Genomic DNA, 14290 nt, shown 5'->3' with positions numbered 1-14290 from the left:
GTTTTAAAGTATTATACATGACATGATTTAAAAGTATAAAGAAGTTAACAATATTGGCTTAAATATTTCTTTTACAGAGTTATGAAACTTATTTTTACTGAAATATTATATTTTTACTTATTCTGACATTTTTTAAAAATTTTAAATGCTTTTTTAAGGGACTCTAAATTTATCGAAACCTGATTATAATTTAAATTTTTTTGTCTTCTTTTTTTTTATCATTTTAGTGGTTACTTTAGATAAAATACATAATCCTCTATTTTTATTGCCTATTTTGAGATTTATTTATGGGAAGTCAGAAAGCAACTATAATCCATAAGGGTGGATTAGAAAACAACAAGATCTGTATGGTACTACTAAGAAATGAGTTCAAGATAATTGCAAAATAAGATGCTAATTGTAGTGTGCACTGTACTGCTGACGTCAGAAGTATGATTTTTAAAATTATGCGAGACACAAGCATCGTCAGTGGTGTATAACGTGTTTGTGTTAAATCTGTTTTTCGAAGGCTACGTCGTATTATTAAATGATGGGCAAATAATATGCAATTTTTGTAACTGCTGTGAGGTTGAAACTGTTACACATAACTGTTAGGTCAAGTTCAGTCGATCTAAAGCAGAGGGCTGTTTACACTTATTTTGAAAATGGCTCAAAAAGTCAGTATGTGAAACACACAGATTTGTGAAAATGAAGCCACAGATTTGTGAAAATGAAAAGTGTTTGTGGGCTAATTTTTTAATATTTAACAACTTACTCCAATACTGCATTACCTGGGCTCATAAAAATTGTCAACAACTGAGAATAACGCAGTGATACTGATGATTTTCTTCTAGATGGAAAAATGCGTTTTTTAAAAAAGTTCAGAAACTTTTAAATTATTTAAGTAATTTGTTTGTTCTAAAACCCAGCTTCACGGCAAGATGGTATATATAGTTCAAAATCATTGCATTGCTTCAAATGTAAGGCACTTAAACTATGTTTTTTGTATTTTCCATTCCTTCCAGGTTCGAAATATAGTGTTAAGCAGTTTCGCTTACTCGCTATAACGCGCCAAATATGCCAAAAATCGTAGAGGAGAAGTGAAAACAAGTCACTATGCGTCCCAGGGAACTCGTAATTTATCCTGCACGAAAAAAAAATATATTGGCGAAAGGAAAAATTAAGAATATTTCTGGGTATCATATTACATCGTTGCGTCTCTTTGATGTAGGTATTTGGTTTGTCCTAATTAAAAGCCTTGATCACCACTAGTATCATAGGATATCTCCTGGTATCCTGCTGGACATTAAATGCGACCGAGGAATCCAGACTGCTTTGACCAGATTCGCAAGTGGCCATCTTGAGGCCTTACTTTTGAGGGAGGCAGAAAGATCTCCCCTATTTGCAAAAAATGCTGCGTTGCAAAATATGCGCACAAAAAAATGCGCCCAGCTTCGCCAGAACATATTCTGGTTTGCCTTGGACTAAGTTAGATCGTGCCTCAGATACCCTTTTCGTTGAGGATTTTCGTGCCATCCGCGATCTTCTGGAGCTTATTTGACATATGTCACATTAAGTCCCTTCTATATTCAATTCAAATACTGAAAAGACTTATAAATGAACAATCAAGGCTTTTGTTGTTGCTTATCTTTATAATGTGACATATTGTTTATACAAATAAACAATTTGTCACATTAAAAAGATAAGCAATAACAAAAGCCTTGATTGTTCATTTACAATTCTTTTCAGTATTTGAATTCTTTGTTTTGTCTATGAATAGATAGAATAATTATTAACAAGTATAAAGGGGTAGAAAATTTTTATTTTAAATAGTTAGTGAAAAGGGATTCATGTTAGTAAAAAGAGCTGTTATTAAAAAAAGATTCATGGTCCTAAGTAGCCGTAGTTTCCAAAGTCTAGCAGAATAACTGTGTCAAGGCTTAATCGTTTTTTCAAATCATTGTTAAACTTGTTTTCAAATAATTAGCTAACTATCATCATCTAAATAATCATCAGCTATTAAATCATTCGCTATTTTTTCGTTAGCACGATATCGCTATATCGCGTTCATATAAGATACATAGAGTGAAAGTCAAACATTAAAAAGTTTTTTTTTATTTTAAGTTTAAAATCTCCCCAAAAAATATTTCAGAAGAAAAATATATATCAAGACTATTCAAACATTGCAGCCTGTTCTTTTTTTTTTTTTTTTTTTGAAGAAAAAAAAAACATTAAAGTTAACCTTTTACACTAATGGTCTTAACCTTTTTGCGTTGCTAAAATAGTTTTGGTCTTTATATTCCTTTGACGTTTCTTCTCAAAAATATGTTTTTAAAAGCTTTTAAAGTCATAGAAATCCTTTATGAAAGAGTACAAAAAGTGAAATCAAAGTTGTATGTCGATTCCCGTGGCTTACTCAAGAAACTGATGGATCTCAGACCATAATATTTTTTTCCCGTTAAATCCACTGAGAAATGTTTCCGTCTGTTAAAAAACCATTTTCTCTGGATTCTGCTCTTTTTGACAGCTTAGGGATACATTCGATACAGAAACGTGTAACGGCTGTACTTAATAAAATTTAAGTCACATTTATTTCAGAAAATAATTTATAAATTTCAATTTTTGCAGGTTGTTAATGTTAGGCTATGGTAGTTACCGAATGGTAGTACAGATGGAAGGCGCCCAAGCCTTCTATGGCTGGACTACATTAGAACAAGTAAAATCTGGCGACAAAGTATGGTGATCTGCATGGAGAAATATTCTGGAGAATACCAAGGCCAACCCAAGACTGTTGTGCCAATGGTGATGATGATGATTAATGGTTCCGGACGAGTATCACGAATATTGTTTTCAATTTTGTTCTATGGTTTGGTAAGTTGTTAAACTTTATAATTCATATTTATTTATGAGATTATTATACTACCAAATCTTAATATGATGTTAAGCTAAGTCATTTAACTGCAGTTCTTTAACCTAACTACTCTATACTGTGGTACAATGTGAACAAATAGATGGTTAACTTTGTGGCACCAGGCATGGTGCGTAGTCGCCAAAGGAATCAACGGGATGACAAACACACGATCGGCAACCTTGTATCTTCCCCAGTATTTAAGAAGCTTCGAACTCTACTCAGTGCACGCACTCATACTTAATTTTACATTTCTGTTTTATCTTGTTATGTTTCAGTTGTTAATAAATGTTTAGTTGATTTATGTCTTAGATGTCCTCAACTTATTATGAGAGGGTTCCTCCCCCCTCAATTGGTGACCCGGACGTGATTTGGACGTGATATTAGATTTTGCTTCAAATTTGCACCATAATATCGCTTAATGGGCCACTAATATAGTTTAATGTTGAACCGATTTTTATTAAAAAAATACTGTAAAATCTGCATTTATATATTTATGTTGTACTATGAATCGAGATGTGTTTCACAAAAATTAGTTTTACATAATTGCAACATTAAAAATTATTTCGTAAAGCAAACACTCTCTTTAAATGGCGGATATTCTGTAATCGAAAGAAATGGCACAGTTGCGATGTTATCATGTTTGGAATATCTATGATATATTTTATGTACGTTACATGCTAAAACAGATTACACTAATATCTATACTAAGGGATAAGTAATTTTGTGCCCTTATAATACTTTCAAATTACTGTTACATTAGGCTCACACAACTTGCTTACTACGCGCAAGAATTGGATGAAAATATGGAAAACCTTCTGTACTAACTCTGTGTAAGCAATATTTATTTTACCAGCAAATGTTTCGGAATATTTTAAGATTTTTCATGGTTAAAACTGTTGGCACAATTTAAAATACTAGGAGGCTCCGCCCCCTGCTCGCTGACGCTCGCCAACCCCCGAGAATTGCTACGCAATCCTATGTGGTTCACGCCGTGAACCATGGCTCACTGCGCTCGCTCGCCAATGAACACAATGTTCTAGCACAAAGACATAGTATATTATCATCAAAGACATAGTATTTTATCATCAAAGACATAGTATTGTACTTATGTAGAAGAATTCTATCAATGTTCTTATTGGCTTTTAAAAAAGTATATTAGCTATTTAGATTGTACATGGTGAAAAAATCAAAACATTAGCTAAATGAGAAACATATTAGCAAAATATATTATCAAATATTGCAGTTACTCACCTAAACTCAACTAAATGTGCATAATAAATTAGTTAATGCTAGAAATTATGAAAGTTTTAGAAATTTTTTTTATTATTTAAAAATATAAACTTGAAACCCTAACTTTTCCTTGTGAGATAATAACCCTCAAAAAGTCTTTCATTTTCGAGAACACAAAAATTTGTTTTATCGCCAAATTAAATATTTTTTGGTGATCAGCATTATTGAAATCAATTTCTATATTAATTAAGATTTGTGATAAAGTACATAATATTTTAGAACAAAATAAGGATGTTTTACATACAATAAATTAAAATGCATGGCTGTTAGCATTACCCGAGAAATACCACGTGGAGGTCGCCATGCTGCATTTCTAATCGGGGAGTTTTGATTTTGGCAGTTCCCCTTGCCTACTGCCAATAGAAGTTTCAATTAAATTTTTTCCAAAAAACATTTTTTTCTGCAAAGCTCTAAGAAATTAACACCAAGCATTTAGAATTTCTTTGAAAACACAACTATAGATTTGGCATCTAGGAGCAATTACTGAAAGGCTGTCAAATGACTTAACTCTTGACAGGCCAACATAAAGTTGCCCATGACTAAAAACTTGTTTAGTCAATACTAAACTGATTTTCTCAAAAGTCTGATCTTGTGACTTATTTATAGTCATGGAGAAGGCTAGCCTAATTAATTCCTAATTTAGTTTAAATTAAATTAGGGCATGAATCTGAATTGAACAACCTGATAATGCTCACTCTGGTTATTGTTTCCTTTTTTAAAAGCGCTATATGTTGAGCCACCTCATGTGACATTTTTAGCAGCAATCATTGGACGATTTTCTAATGTTGCCATTCGGGGAGTTGTAATGAGGCTTTTTTTTGGTGCCGTGTAAGAGAAATATATATATAGATTGTACTTGAAGCTCTTAGAAATGGGGCTCTTTTTACCCTTGAAAAATTTGCATCCACCAAACGGAGTGTAAGAAGTTACAAGTTTCTTTCTTTTTTATTACCTTTATAATTAAAAAAAGCATTCTATTATGAATATCGCAATCCCATAGATTGACGTTAAAATTTCTGGTATTCAAGATAGAAAAATATTAACTTCTTTGCCGCATCTTGGTCGATCCGAATTTTGCATGGGTAATTTTGTAGCTTTCCGAAACAGTTTCTGCGGAAAGAAATATTGTATACAAAGAGTTAGGATGGAAGTGTTTCTATATTTTTGTCTGATCTCTGTATTTTGCGTAATATTGTATTTCTTTTGTATTTCTTTTAACTGTTTACTTTTAGAAATAACTTAGATTTAAATTATAAAGATAATTTCAATGTCATAATGGTGGTTACAACCGATTCGTTAGTTAACACTGGCAGACATTAGACAATAGCATGAAAATTTTTAATTAAGCTACAATATGTCAAAATGTGATTCAACTGAGTTTCTAACAGTCTTAGCGAAAATTGCTCACGAATAGAAATGTTCTAAACTCAGCAGAGCTTAATCTCTTCCGATTTTTTAAAATTAATATTAAATATCAGAAATTCATCATACAATTATTTGTGTTTTAATGTATTTTCTGCAAACACCCAGGAGAACAATATTTTTGTTCTTGTTTCATGAGATTTATGAACGGATATTAGATATTTTCGCTTCCCAAATTTCAAATCTGCAATCGGTTTCGTGCTACAAGCTACAGTTTTTATGCACTTTGATGTAGCCCAAACCAGGACTCTTTTTTTTTAAATTCGCTGCAATGAATTTAACATCCTCACTTATCTGCTACGCATGGAATGTCAGGAAGGAGGCGATAATACATTTCAGTTTATGACACAATGCATTAAGATCATATGTTTTTTTTTTGTTCTTTTTTTTTCTTAAGTGTTATTTTTCAAAGAAGCTGATGAATGTATATAAGCATATACGTCCACTCATATAACTTGTAGAGTTAGACAAACATATGCAAAAATAAAAATATTTTTAAAAAATTCTGAAGATTTAGAAAACGAAACAGAAAATATTAAATACAGAAACAAAAAATTTGAAAATTTCAGATTTTAAATCACCACCCCCTAATTACGTAAGATCAAGTACTTGTATAAATGCGATAAAAAAATCGTTCCTCAGTGTTATTTGTATTGCCAAATATTTGAACGTTTTCAAATAGGACTGACTCGGTATCGAGGAAAGCGAGCTTGGTTCGGCATAGCAGACCATATAAATTGCATAATTATCTTACGCAGATCATTACCTAGTTAGGTAACGGTGACAGCTTAACATAAAAGTTTTAAATAAATATTATGTGAAATTTTAACTAAATACATGCTTTTCTTCAATGATTACAATAAATAGAAAGAAAACATATTAAAAAGTATAATAATATCATCAATTCTATAAGTTCGTTGATTCAAGTTTTTCTTAGTAATTAACATTTTATTCGTGGCAACCGGCCTGTGTAGGGGTCAGGCAACTGGGTTTGCATGAGAAAGGTTCTGGATTCGAATCCCGGGCAAGGCATAGACGTTACGTCATTGAAATGATTAGTTCAAATATGGGTATGTAAGTTCTTGGATTTAGGCTAAGTAATTTAACTTTTATAAAATTCTAACACTCTTTAGGAAATTCTGGCTTATTATTATATTTGGTCAACCGGGAAGTTCTGTCTGCGAAAGTACACGCCTAATTTTACTGTAAGACAAAAAGTTCTTTTGGAAGATAGGGTTTATAGGGAAGATAGGTATAGGTATAGGGATAGGGAAGATAGGTAGACCTATTAGCTGAATGGTATTATGGTAACGGCTGAAAGGGACACAACATATATGGCACAAAAAGCATGTGTATACTTATTATATATATCTGATATATTTGATACCTGATGCACAGTCGGCAAAAAAAAGATATCATCCTGAATAACTTTCGTTCCAATGGTTCCTGAGATCGACCTCAAATATTCAAATTATTTAGCGCTAACTATTAATTGAGTTATGAAATCGGACACGAAAACGTACTTTTTTTGAATAAACATGTATTTGTTTAATATATTTGAATTCGTAACCTTCAAAATATAGGGGGTAGCCGCAATTTGGGAAAAATGGTCCCCATAGTTTCGTCATTAGAGCGATACGCGATACAGTTTGGACCCCTTAATGTTAATTTCACGTTTTGCATATTTAGTCATATTTTTAAAGTCAATTAAGCAATTAAAAAACCGATTGCACTCACTTATAAAACCCATTTACTCAAAAATAATTTCTTACAAAAAATATTTTTTAATTATTATTATTTTATTTAATTGTGGATGAAAAAATTTTGAATCATGAGGTATACATTTTTTTATACCATATTAATCTACGTATTTTTCTATTGCAAAATCTAAAGTTTCAACAGTTTTTATTTGGCAGAAGCTGAGAAAAATTAAAATTAATTAAAGTAATTGGGTGACAAGAAGAAATGAATAAATATTTAAATGGGACGATTAATCTTTAAATGTGGTTAACTTACGAGGAACTTGACTTACGCACGCGTAGAGTAAAATTTCATTCATATTTGTTTCGCTAATAATCGATTGCTAATCCTTTTTTTAAATTATAAAATACGATGTTTCTTTTTTAGTCTTCTAAAAATTTATTCGTAATTTAATAAAGACATATGAATAAAACATTTTATTGAATAAGAGCATTATATTAACGAATGTTGAGTTTTATAACAGCATGCTTTTTGATAGAATGTAATTATACATCCGTTTTTTTTATTTGTTAACTTGTTCTTTCAATAATTGATAAAATTTCAATAACATATTAACGAATGTATAGATTTGGAATAATATGTTTACAAATTTCTTACATTATATATTTTATAATTAGTAATACGATTACGTAGTCATTATTTTTACGCATCTAAAATTTCTCAGTATTTTATATATCGTCTTAATCTTAAAATAAATTTGTTAATTACCTGTATGCTCCTGTTTCGCAGAATTATTTTACAAACTATTTAATTAAATTTTAACATTTCTCAAAATCTTATTCTTTACGCTACCACGTATATTATTTTCCCATTAATATACTAATCAAATGTTTTAGTACATTAATTTATGTTTTCCTTTAAAAGTAAAATTTCTTTTTAAATAATTGTTATATTTTTACTGAAAGAAAACTTAGAAATATTGCCAGTTAGCTGAGAATTAAATCTTGTTAAGAAATTAAAAATATTCTGCTGATCAAAATTAATCGATGCAGAACAGCTGACTATTTACTAAGCATACTAATGTTTGCAAAAAATGAACATTAAATATTGATTGTCTTTCTTAGTGTTCTTTATTTATTTGAGTAATGAAAAATAAATGCGTCTGTGTCACAGCAGAAAAAATTCAACAGTTTGCTTTGTTTTTTAAATGAACAAAAAACTATTGACATGCAATTTTATTATTCTTGCCCGCTAACTTTAAGAAAGTTACCCTTTTCTTTTAAAATGCTGAAAATATTTGTTTAAAAAGTTTTTAATATTATTTCTCAACTTTTGCCCAATTCAGAAAAATATTTCTATACCAGGAAAATGCTCGATATGCCTTGTTTTATAAAAAAGCTACTAAAATAAAAAATTGTAAAATTATTCCAAAACAGTGCTATTTTTGGAATCATCATCTCAAAAAATTGTTCTTTTTCTAACTTTAGAATTTCTTTAATGCTAAAATAAGATACATTAAGTGATTTTTGGATAACAATAGATGTAATTAATATGTTTAGCAAATAGTTTTAATATAGATTTTTTTGGAAATAATAAATGCAAATTGTTCTTTTATTTCGCCGTAAAAAAACACGAATGTTAATGCTTCTTTTATGCTCAATTGAAACGTGATGATTTATTTAATCCCAAAAATTGAAATCTGTTTGTACGTAATATTCAATTGCTTGAAACAGTTTGAAACATTTTAAAATTCTTAGAAATTAAACTTATTCTTTTATTTTTTTAAAACCGGCAGTAAAAATGAGGAAAAATAGTGAAAAGCCCTATTTACCATCATAATACATACTATTCAAATATTTAATCATATAACTTGAGTTATTTAAGAAAAAATAAATAAAATAAAATAAAGGAAAAATATAAATTCTATTGAAATATGTTCTTAAGTATACATTAAAACATATATAGAAGAGATTTTGGATCGATGAATAACAAATATATTTTCCAAAAATTTCGAATAGGGTGGAGAAGTTAACTTGTTTGAAATAATTGACTTGTATCTATTTAACTTTAATTCCAGGGGTGAGGGGTCATTATATTGTTTCATTTGACTTTTGAAATTTCACTTGTAGACGGAATTGTTTAACATCCTAAAAAATGTTTTTTAGAAACGCAGTCAAAAAATAAATAAATAAAAATAAAATTAAATCAAATATAAAATTAAAATAAATGAATAAGAAAATGTAATGTTGAATTTTTTAGGAAATTTGATGATTTATATATTATCATGTTTTTTTTTAAATCTTAGATCCATAACCATTATCTTACGTAAAACTAATTTTAATATCATACTAACTATTATAATTTTATATGCTGTGTCATTAAATGAATAATCCAATGAAACTAAAGCGGGAAGATAAAAATTTCATTATCTTCAAAAAATATGAAAATGTAAATAAAAGTCGACATGCTTTGAGCACTCAAAATTTCACGTTGCGAGTCAATAACGCCTAGAGAGCCCTGAGAATGGCAACGTTTGAAATTAATGTTTAGCTCTCTCAGAAGACTAAAGGACTCATTTAGACTAAAGGAACAAGGTAGCGAAGTCCTTTTTCAAGAATACGATAAATCTATTGCTACACATCTTGGGGATAAATTTAATCTCGATATTGCCAAAATTCGAATCACTCCTGCCACATCAGCTCATCTTGATACCCAGGAATCTTATTTTGTTCATAGGGATGCCGACTCTTTTGTCAACGATTTCAGTTCTCTCCGTGTTCTCCGATATTAGTTCTCACACCATCTCTCTGTGGAACGTGGAAATGCATTTTGCCCTGATTTGTCTTTCTCGTCTATTGCGGTTTTTCTAGTTTTTTTTCCACTTTTATTTATGTTTTCTCTTTGTTGCTTTACATGTGCGTCTTACATCACTTTTTTTCCTCCATTCACGCCATGCGAGTAATGCGAGAATGAGTGATTATTTCCTTCGTATTTTTTGAAGCCAATAAAATTTTTACCGTCAAGTATAATGAACCTTTCTTGATCATTATTTTGTGATCAGAATCTTGTGCTAAATGAAAAAAAACATCTCTAAATTATTATTTTAACAGAGTTCATGCACTCAAAACCGTGGCACCTATATTGAAACAAAGAAGTTATTCTTAATTTTAAAATTAAAGTTTCAAAACTTAAGATTTTGTTACCAGATATTTGAAGTTACATACTGAAATTGTATATATTATACTGTGGGGAATATAACCGTAATAAAACACATTTAACTTCTTAGTTTTGCTGCCACTATTACAGTTTCTTGCGAACTCTGTTTAAAAGGAGACTATCGTACCAGATATATGTATATATGTATGATGGTAAGAATTTCAAAATAAGTTAGTAATAAAATTAATAAAGCAAAGAATTTTTTTCTAATTTCCAATGCCAGGCCAATTTAAAAGAACAAAAAGGATAAAATAACAAGAAAAACAAGGCAAAAAGAGATAAATAGAATAGAATGCATAGTGACGTGCTTAGCCCATACGGGCCCTAGCCTCCCAGTAGCGTCCACACACAGTAGTGGAGATGAGCGCAGGACAGACGGAAATATGGAGCAGGTGCATGTCCTCCCCAAGCCGACAAAGCTTGCAAGTAAGAGTTTTGCAGAGCTCAGCCAACGCCTCCTATAACTGAATGCCTCCACACGGTTTTTTTATAGGTAGTCCGATCAGACCACTGTGAAGGATATCTTCTTTCCGAACGAGTCACTTAATACAGAATCTAGTTAAAATAAGAAAGTGGTAGCAAATTTATAACTAAAATTTTTTTTTATTTATGAATATTATTGGTTTGCCTTATTCACTTGTCAACCACTACAGATTCAATTCTCAAATTTATAAGATGAATTTCTCTCAATTACTTTTATAAAAGGTTTTGGTTTCATGCGCACAACTGGTTCATTTTTTAAATAGTCTGCGCGGACTACTTATAAAAGACCGTGTGGAGGCTTTTTGATGTAGGAGGTGATGGCTCAGCCCTCTTGGAGTGGGACAGTCCACCCGCATTCCACTGTAGCACACGCAACAATGAGTTACTATTCAGCGAGGGGACCATGCCAGAGTTGTAGATCATTTAGCCGACAGAGCGTTGCCCAGGGTACACCACGTGGAGGTAGATCTACGTTGCACCCCGCAAGGAAAATTATAGTAACAATTTTTGGTGATCGTAACTGTTGAACATGTTGAACGACGTTTTATGGTGAATCATTAATGGAAATCCGTTTCAGAATGTATAAAAACATCAGGATGCTGTTTGCAAATTATCTTTATCTAAAGAAAGCCACGTAACTCACATATTTGGTATGAAACGATCTTATAAAAAATGAATCAAACATACATTTTTCAATCTTTTTAAAATGCCATGTGACATTAACTAATTTCTTCATTTGTAAAAAAAAGAAACATCGCCGTAACGAAATGAAAGAAATGTCGAAACCTTGTGAATGTGCATTATAATTTTTACTTGATGTTTTGCAATTTTTACAGGATCTTTATCGAGATTTACCCTACAACCCTGTATATAATTAAAATAATGCAAATTTGGCTTCAGTATAAAATCTTCATATTTAAAGAAGTTACCACTTCAATGCAAATAATACCTTATAAAAATTTCATATGTTCAAATTTTAAAATCTTAGAAAATTATAAATAATTTATAAATCGATTCAAATTTTATTTTTAAAGGATATGAAAACGAAAGCAATCTTTGCTTTTGGGCTATAATAACATAAAATTCAAAAATAGCTTCAGTTTTTATTTCATTCTCTCAGCTTGATTGCTTAGCAACGAACTATTTCTCTCTTGTCATTTACGCAGCTAAAGTATGGTTATATTAAATTTCTAATTCTGCTATGGTGATAATTCTTGGCATCTTTTTGGAACGACGCCAAATATATAAAAGTTCATAGAGCCTTAAATTTTGATCCAATTTTTTCGAAATTTTATCTATCCCTCCCCCCTATTTCGAGGGTCAGGAATCCAATTATGTAAAAAAATATACATGCTTATTCCGACAAAGTACGTTTTTATGTCTGATTTCGTACCTTAATTAATAGTTAGCACTAATTAGTTAACATATTTGAGGTCAACCCCAGGAACCATTAAGACTAACACTTGGTTCGTGAAAATCCGATCATTAAAATGAAAAGTTATTCAGGGTGATATCTTTTTTTTTTGCCGACTGTACACATTTATGTGCCTACCACTTTTTTCTTAAAGATACCCTTTGTTTCCTTGTGTAATAAGGTGTGTTCTTTCGCTTGCAGTTTTCGGGTAGACCTAATATTTACAAAAAAAACTGAAATTATTACTTACATTTCCTTACTCATTGATAAATTAAAAATAAACTTTTACAATATCTACCAATTAAAAAATACGTATATATTCATTATATATTTAATTACCTTACAATAGCTTTTTCTGTTAATTTCTCGTTTCTTATATCATTGAAGTGTTTGTTTGCATTGTATGCAAGTGAATGCGAAAAGTAAAAAGCAAGATTTTTAATTTTTTTATATTATTATCGAAAATGGATTGAAGAAATTGATGCAATATAGAACTCAAAAATAGTTTTATTTATACAGGGTGTCTCAGTTAAGCGTTTCAGAACTTCTAAGAGGGGTAGGGGGCATCCTGACGACTCGAAACATATAGCAATGTGGGGTCGGAAATGCTTTCCTGAAGCGGGGTGACGTACACAGACGCACCATAAAGAAATGAGACCGTAAGTGAAAAATCGCTATAATAATGCATTGAAAAAATTATATGGTACATGGGCCAAAGTAAGTGTTCGAAGTTTCTGCCCCCGGCTACAATGTACACCTCACATCTCCGGCGCATGGACATTTGAACATTCTGCAATACTCCAGGCTTATCTCGCAGGCAGCTACTGCGATTCTTGCAACCAGCATTATCAACAGGGGTGTCATAAACCAGCGTTTTCATTTGACACCAGAAGTCAAAACATGATAGGTCGGGTGACCGAGGAGGCCATATAATTTTCTCAATGTATTATTATAGTGATTTTTCACTTACGGTCTCCTTTCTTTATGGTGCTTCTGTGTACGTCACCGCTTCAGGAAAGCATTTCCGACCCCACATTGCTATATGATTTCGAGTCGTCAGGATACCCCCTACCCCTCTTAGAAGTTCTGAAACGCTTAACTGGGACACCCTGTATACTACAGAGAGGCCAACTTGCTCCGGACAACGAATGAATATTTTCAAGTGGTGGCTTATTAATTGTGATTATTGGTTTAATAAATTCAATTTAGTCGATTTTTATCCACCACTATATTCTAAACAATTCGCAGGCTTCTATAATTCGCCACTTTTTCTAGATATGTCATGCAAAACCTTTTAAAAACTTGGAAAATCTATCTAATATTTGTAAATTTAGTTTGTAGTCATTTACCGTTGTGGTCAGACGGGCAAGTCATGTAAAATTAGCGTGGCATTCAACGTGTTGATTAGTTCCAGAAAATTAGAGGAGTTGGTAGTTATGAGTTAATGTAAAAAAATTTACAAAAAAAAGTTTAGTGCAGCAAAGTTTCCTTACTTATTTCTGTCAGATTATTACTACTAACTATCTCGATCGTCAGATCACAATTATAATCTATGCATATTTATATATAGACTTAGATGCCAATTTTTAAATTAGTAACAAAATAATATAAAAATATACATATGTATGTATAGACTTAGATGCCAAATTTTAAAGTGGTAGTAAATACAATAAAAATAACCTTAAAATGTATAATTTTGCTTCTCAATATTCAGCTTTTATATATTTATTTCACTTGATAACATATATTGGTCAAATTCATTTCTAATCAAATTTATTAAACCAAAAACTGAATTGTAAATCGTAAAATTTACTACCAATATAAATATTTAAAAAATATGTCACATTTAATTCAATGCCAACTTTTTTATTACT

The 14290-nt window shown here is 30.8% G+C and overlaps 1 long non-coding RNA gene across 1 annotated transcript in view; it reads left to right on the top strand.

Moving 5' to 3' along the window:
• The window catches only part of LOC139426361 (uncharacterized), a 36921-nt gene that overhangs the window by 10881 nt on the left and 11750 nt on the right, over positions 1–14290 (top strand). Inside the window, exon 2 of the long non-coding RNA XR_011637616.2 lies at positions 2608–2850. This is a non-coding gene — a long non-coding RNA (uncharacterized LOC139426361). The remainder of the gene's footprint in view (positions 1–2607; positions 2851–14290) is intronic.

The sequence above is a fragment of the Parasteatoda tepidariorum genome, chromosome 5 (assembly GCF_982258835.1).
Source record: "Parasteatoda tepidariorum strain Cologne lab strain chromosome 5, Ptep-v5.0, whole genome shotgun sequence".
In the NCBI taxonomy this organism is placed as follows: Eukaryota; Metazoa; Arthropoda; class Arachnida; order Araneae; family Theridiidae; genus Parasteatoda; species Parasteatoda tepidariorum.
The sequence above is the reverse complement of the archived record's forward strand: the minus strand, read 5'-3'. Positions and strand labels throughout refer to the sequence as shown.